Below are 7,797 nucleotides of genomic sequence, written 5' to 3'. Positions count from 1 at the left end.
TTATATCCATTGAAATGTTGTATAAGACTGAAATCCTTCCTTGTTTATGAAAATAAAAGGTTTTGCTGACTCTTTTATTCGCAAGACAACGTTCACAAGTTGCTTAGTCAAACAAATTATATTAAAGTCCATATAATGTTTTTTATACTTATAATTCCACTTTATAAGTTGCATATTATTGTGGGAAAACGTTCAGCTCTGATACAGGATCTTATGCTGCTGTTATTATTCCCACAGTGCTTATCACTGTCTCAGACAACACACTCAAGGCAAGGCTTCTGACTCAGATGCTAGCTCGCAACCTGCCAAGCATCTCTCCTCACCTAGATGATCTCATAGATAACGTCCCTTTAGTCTGTTTATTTTTTTCCTGATTTATGTAGAATGGGTCCTACTTAGGTTGGAATGATAGCGAAGGTAATGGAAGCACTACTGTGGATAACAGTTAAAACAGGGACCCTCAGGTATACACTGCGAGAACCACCTGCGGAGTGCTCCAGGGAGGAGGAAACCGAGAGGTTAACGCTACTGAGCAGCTTTGTAAACCAGCCCCCGGAGTGGGAAAGGTCCTGGCGCAGAGTTCAAATAAAACGACACATAAATGAAATATTTTTAACTTCTGGGGACTTCACTATATAAACCAGATCTATATAAAAGCCCATTACCAGAAAACTAAGTACTAGTTTCCAGCATTTCCATCTCTGAGATATGTATACATGTAAGTGAATATATATAAATATAATGCATAAATATTCATATAAAGTATTATATACTATTCATATATTAATTATATTTTATTTATGTAATATGTTATTATATTATAAATATATTTGTATAATATATATTTACTTACATATGTATGTGTATATATGTGTGTGTGTGTATATATATATATATTCCTATTCCTCTTTTTTTCCTGGAAGGTTCTGGACAAATATACAATGAAAATATAGTGGGGCACCTGGGTGGCTCAGTCGTTAAGCGTCTGCCTTCGGCTCAGGTCATGATCCCAGGGTCCTGGGATCGAGCCCCGCGTCGGGCTCTCCGCTCGGCGGGAAGCCTGCTTCTGCCTCTCCCGCTCCCCCTGCTTGTGTTCCCTCTCTCGCTGTGTTTCTCTCTGTTAAATAAATAAGTAAAAATCTTAAAAAAAAAAAAAAACAATGAAAATATAGTCACAGAAATTTAGAATTGGAGAAAACCAACATTCTCTTTAATCATACCATTTTGGAAACTGAAATTCATCAGGCTAAGGAAGCCAGCCAAAATCAGGCAGCTAGGGGATGAAAACGGCAGCATCAGAAACCCTTCTCTGAACAAATAGTCCAGTGTTCTCTCTACTTGACCACTCCAGATTACATCCCCCCCAGTTGTTATTAATTGATTAACAGCTGAGCATGAGTCTAAGAACTGAGAGTCTATTCGTTGGAATTAAATAATATTGAAGTGAGAAATTTTTTTCCCCCAAGTCAATGAAAACAACTTCTAGATTTTTTTTTTCCCTAAAATTTCCCTTCAGCATCAACTAGAACTGCAAAAATACTCAGAAGCTGAAAGATCATTTCTTACCCCAAAGGCTTCTAATATTTCCAGGTATTTTTACTACGTGGGAGGAAAAAAAAATGCCTTCTGGTTCTGCACTAATGTCTGGAATAGCTGTTAACTAAACACCTTTTTATTCCACAGCTCTGGCCCAGCTGAAAAGTTCTTTTACTTGGAAATTTAAACTTATTTTTATTGCTGCCCGGGAATATTTAGCCCTCCTGAAAGCTTTGGTGCACCTTTTACCATTTGAAAACCTGGAAGCCTCCTTTTGGCTAAAAATACTATCCAAGTGGGTTTTTAGTGAAAATGAGATTTTTTTTACTTCAAACTTGACTCTAAGTGATTGAACAATTAGCTTGCATACATACAGTAGGAGCTGTTCATTATCTGACTCTAGATTAGCATGCTTGATTTTTTTCACGACATAATTCTCTTGCTGATTTTTACAGTTTACTTGCCTAAACTCATCTCTTAACAACGTATTGATTCCTTCTTTCCATGAAACCTGAAATTCTCTCCTTTAGTTCAAATTGTTGAATTTAATCAAGATGTATCAAACTTTTAAAATTCATTCAATCATTCTCTAAGCAAATATTTGTTGAGATTCTACTCTGTGCAGGGTACTAGAGTTACAGCAAAGGACAAGAGAGTAAAAATCCTTGTTCTCATGGAACTTGCATTTATTTTTTTAAAGATTTACTTATTTATTTGAGAGAGAGAGAGAGAGAGCACAAATGGGGGGGGGGAGGGGTAGAGGGAGAAGTAGGCTGCCTGCTGAGCAGGGAGCTAGATACAGGACTCAATCCCAGGACCCTGGGATCATGACTTGAACCGAAGGCAGACAGATGCTTAACAGACTGAGCCACCCAAGGCATGCCCGGAACTTGCATTTAAATGGGGAGTGGTAGATTATACACAGTGGGTAAATAAACATGTTAGACCCTGGTGAGGGCTGCCAAGAAAATAAAACAGAACGAAGGGAGTCTGGTCAGGAGAGCAGTTTTAGACAGAAGGAAGGAGGAAGGATTGTAGGAAAGAAAGAAGGGAGGAAAGTCAGAAGGGAATAATAAGTACATACATCCATATGTGCACATTTCTAAAAAATTTTCTTGTTCAGCCTCACATCTCACATATCTTTTTTTTTTTTTTTTAAGATTTTATTTATTTATCTGACAGAGAGAGAGACAGCGAGAGAGGGAACACAAGCAAGGGGAGTGTGAGAGGCAGAAGCAGGCTTCCCGCGGAGCAGGGAGCCAGATGCGGGGCTCGATCCCAGGACCCTGGGATCATGACCTGAGCCGAAGGCAGACACTTAACGACTGAGCCACCCAGGTGCCCCGCATCTCACATATCTTGCTGCCTTCCATTTTTGAGTCTTCCCTGCCTTGTTGACATGCAGTGCAATGATGGAGCTCTACCATACCCATAAAGAGGGCTGTAAGGATGTCAACACTGTTGCAAGTGGGGATTAGGAGACTTTCTTATATCTGAGTGATCAGCCCTGTTTCTGAAACATTGGGCAATTCCCAGTGAGGGGTGCAGGGAGCTGTCAGCTGTGGCTACTGCCATCGGCCAGGGGATGGGTGCATGGGCCTAGAGTGGGCATCTGAGTTGAGCATTCACTATGGACAAGGTCAGAGTCCAAACATAAAGTGTCTTGTGTGAAATCATAAAGTACTTAAGCTTTATGCTATAACCAATGGAGAGCTATTAAAATAGTTTTCAATAAGAAATGGAGGTGATAAAATTTGTATGTTAGAAGGATCTCCTAGGGAGCTGGCTAAGAGTAGACACAAAAGGATAAGACTGGATATGTCCAGGCCAGCTGGGAGGCTATGGCAATGGTGTACAAGATAAAAGCAAAAAGACAGGTAAAGATGTTGAAGTGGGAGGTTGGATTACTAAGAGGAGGAATCAATGTAAATTATAGAGAGGAATCAAAGATAACTCTCAGAGTTATAGCTATAGGAATTAGGTAAAAAAATGATATAAGAATATAAGAAAAGGAGTTGGTGTTATTTGGATTCATGTTGTATCTACATGATGTCAGGAGTTCACAAATGTCATCTGACAAGTGATCCAGAATCCACTGTATCCCCTGCATCATTGTTGACTCGTAGGTCTAGTATTCATGCTTTGCATCTTTAATATGTTCATGCCTCACATAGGTACTGAGTGTAGAATATGTCTTGGGCACTATTTCAGGTGCTGGCAGAAAAGGTAGTGAAAACCCAAGTTTTAGCTGGTAAACTAAGATTAGTAATGCAACAGATGAGACCTTTCATAATATTCTTGTGAACGAAATGGGCTGATTACAGACAACTCTGTACACTGGTAAGAGAATGGATAGTTTGTTCAATGTATACTGATTAGGGAACTGCTATTGTCTTGAAGAATGGTCTCACCTAAGTTTGGTGGTCCTCTGGCTATTTCTTTTTCAACTACCTTATTAATTATGTGGATAAAGATGGAGGAAGCATGCTCATCATGTTTACTTTTAAAAGGGTGAGAAAAATATGAAAACAGTAATCCATAATGATTTCGGATAAAATCTGGGTAAAAGAGGTGAGCCCAGGGATGCCTGGGTGGCTCAGTCTGTTAAGCGTCTGCTTTCAGCTCAGGTTAGGATCCCAGGGACCTAGGATCAAGTCCCGAATCGGGCTCCTTGCCTCTGCCTGCCACCCCCCCGCTTGTGCCCTCTCTCTCTGACAAATACATAAATGAAATATTTTAAATAATTAAATAAATAAATAAAATCTCTTTAAAAATCAAATAAAATTAAGATTAATAAAAATTAAATTAATAAAAATTTAAATAAATCTTTAAAAAATTAAATAAATTAATTAAATAAATAAAAGAGGTGAGCCCAGATAAAATTTAACAAAGTAATTATGAACTCGTATTTGGGGGAAACACACTTGTACAAGCACATGAGTGGAATAACGAGACAGTTAAGAAGCGAATCTTCAGTTTATTTGTAGAAATGTAGTATATGAAAGCACCAATGTGTTCCTTTTGGAAGAGGCCACGGAGAGGACGTGGCCGCCAGTAGACCCATGAGCTGGCTGCAGGCAATCAGAGGCTTGTCACCCCCTCTCCTGTCCTTGGAATGTACGTTCTGCCCACTGTTCCCACAGTGGGAATCATTTTCGAGGACACAGCCTTGAGAGAGCCATGTGTTGTTGAGACCATCTGGATGGTGTACGTGACTGAACACAGTTAAGGCCTCTATATCAACACTTAAGATTCTGGCAGGCGGGTGTGGAGATCTACATGTCTTGCAGTTGCCCAAGACAAGCCTTGTAAGGAAGTTCTTTTGCTTATTCCATCGGCCGCCTACCAGTCTGGAGTGGCCTGCCTCTTCCTCAGTCTCCCCTTGCCCTCTGTGTTCGGGTGCCATTTTATGAAACAAAAGTTCCATGCACGTCAGATCACACCTCCTTCATGGTCTCATTTGTGCATGTTCCACTTTACAGAAGCATCCGCACCAGATACAGCAAAAGTACTCAGGGAATCAGGGTATTGAAGTCTTGAAGTTGTAACACATGAGGAAGAGATGATGGGAACGAGAATATTTATCTTGAGAAGTGGAGAATTATTTGGGGTGTATGTAGACAGGTGGTGGGACTGGGAAACACACACATTATATCTTAAAATATTTTGAGCAAGGCTCATGGCCAGGATGTTATTTAAAATGACCTCCAGGAGTAGATTTGAAGTCAAGGTGTGAGAATGTCAGAACTGCTCTCAGAGAGAGATGTGTTCCCCTTAATTTTTGTTTTCTTCTGGGTCTACCTAATCATTCATCAGGTGTGTTGTACATTGTCAAAAAAATTAATCTTGGACCATACGACCTTTAAAAAAAATCCCTTGAGCCCTGAGATTCTATGATTTTTGTGACCTGAGGACTCAAGGACTACGTTTAAAGACTAGAATGCTTTCAATCATGAACTTGATTCCAGATGCTGGAAGTCCTCCCACCCAGCATCCAACTCAGGCACCCTCCACTGTGCATCCAAACCATGGCCTTTTCCCTAGCGCTACCCCGAGGTCTGAAAGGTCAGTGAGTAACTCAGGACCTTCCAGGCAGAAATTGGGCTCTGTACCCACCCTCATTAGGATGCACGTTCTTGAGTTTCTGCACTCCAGGAGAGAGGAAAAGTAGGCGCTTCCAAGGCGTTTAGTACTTCGGCAGAAAAAAGAAAATAAAAGTTTGCTCAAAGGAGAAAATTTTAAGCTATTCGTTTTATTTTGACAGAGTTCTGTGGGTCCAAGACTTTCTACTGAGTCACCAAGCCAGCCACGATATAACTATTTCAACTTACTGGGAGTATTATTTCTGAGTCACAGCAAGTAATATAATGATCTGAACACGTAAATGCTTTCTGTCACCTAGTACATCCGATCTTTATTTCACAGCTGCACACTCAGTAATGATGATATTCCTCGATGCACACCACACTGTGTGAAAATACCACAGGGTAAAAAAAAAAAAAGTGTCTAATTCATGGAAGAAATGTTCAAACACCAGGTCCCTATTTCACAGTGATTCTTTTCTCCCCCTCCGAAAATACGCAAAAAGTAAGTAAGACATGACTCATTTGTTACAAGTCCCATGTTTTCCCTGCAAATTCCTAGTCAGGTTTTGGAATTGATGCTTCCCTTCTACTATTCCCATATTCTCTGAGTCACCAAGGTTTTTAGATGTTGGCAGGAGAGCTTGTTCCTATGTCCTCATAGGGTTCCACGTGGCTAGGAAGGAATATCATGCCGGAAGTTGAGCCAGGAGTGAGTGTAAGTACTACCCTTAGATCTAGGCATCCATGGCCCCGGCCTGGGGCCTTGTGCTTTGCAAGGCTTCTCAAATTATGAGGTGCAAATGGATTTCTTAGGATATTGTTAAAGGCACCCTGTGATTCAGTAGGTCTGGAGTTGGGCCTGAGAACTTGCATTTCTAACAATTTCTGTCTCTCCTCCAGACACGCCCCCTCCCCACAGGATGAGGAGTTCATGTGACCAAGGGAACTTGCCAACCCAGAACTTATGTCACTCCCTCCCAACCACACTCTGAGTTATCTGGAACTCCAGAATTCCCTGTCTAGACCACTTTCTGGCCAGTGCACACATTTCCCTGGTCTGTCCTCCCGATGGCAGATCCCCCCAACAGCATGTAAACCCCTGGGTTTGAGGGTTGACAAAGGGTCAACCGTTTGGAGGAGGCTTAGCTATGCGGGCTAGCGTGTGGCCCAGGCCCCCCTTGTACAGATGGAGATTGGGGAAGTAGGAGAAAAGGGTGGGCTCTGTTCCGAGGAACTTCTTTGTCTTCTTGCCTCAGGAGGCGAATGTTGGGGGTAGTCTTATATCTGTTTGGGTAAGTAACAGGAAGAAATCCCATCCTTTTACAGCTTATCTGGATGTTGAAACCACAGACCTGCAGCTTGGACGGTTCTAGCTGGTGAGGAACTTTGCATCTAAAGTGCTCGGAGCAAAGAAAGAACATTTTCTACCCTTTCATGCAACGCTCCACGACACTCCCCGGGGGACCACACAGTGTAGGAGACAGTGTATGGGGCTTTGAGGGTCCCACAGCCTTCAGCTGAACCCCCACTGTAACTTCCTACATGAATCTGAGCAAGGCAGTCACTCTGAGCAAGAGGTCATTCTTTGCCCTTGGTCTCTTGATCTTTATCATGGGAATAAGAATGCTTCCCTACTCTATTCTACCCCTTCCCCATATGCACCCAAATTACTCCTCTTCATCCCTCATCCTTTAACTCAAATGCCACCATCTTGAGTAGATCAGGCACCTCCTGCTAAGCTGGAAGGAACTGCATTCCTCTTTCTTTGCACTTTGTCCTTTTGTATTTGTGTTCTTGATGAATGTCCACTAGCCCCCTGGCTTCCAAGAGCAGGGATCGTGTCTCTTGAATTCTCTAGTTGTGTCCTCTCCATCTGGTACACGGCCTGGCATCTGATAGATGCTAAACCTGTGTTTGCCAAATGAGTAAATGAATGTGTGGTTATTGTTAAAATTAGAGATAAAATACACTAAGTGCCTGGCACAGAGTAGGTGCTTAATCAGTGACACTGATGATTTTTCAGTGCAGTCAGCACCTTAATCAGACATTTTATTTTGTTTCTTCATACTCTGTTCATGGGGGAGAATGGGGTGAATCTGGGACAACTACAGTTTGAACCGTCCAAGACAAGAAGAAAAAAATGTGGTGTGATAAACTCCTGGCCCAAACAGCCAGG

This window comes from Mirounga leonina, unplaced genomic scaffold, assembly GCF_011800145.1.
Source record: "Mirounga leonina isolate KUSES-001 unplaced genomic scaffold, KU_Mleo_1.0 Mir_127, whole genome shotgun sequence".
Classification (NCBI taxonomy): domain Eukaryota; kingdom Metazoa; phylum Chordata; class Mammalia; order Carnivora; family Phocidae; genus Mirounga; species Mirounga leonina.
The sequence above is the reverse complement of the archived record's forward strand: the minus strand, read 5'-3'. Positions refer to the sequence as shown.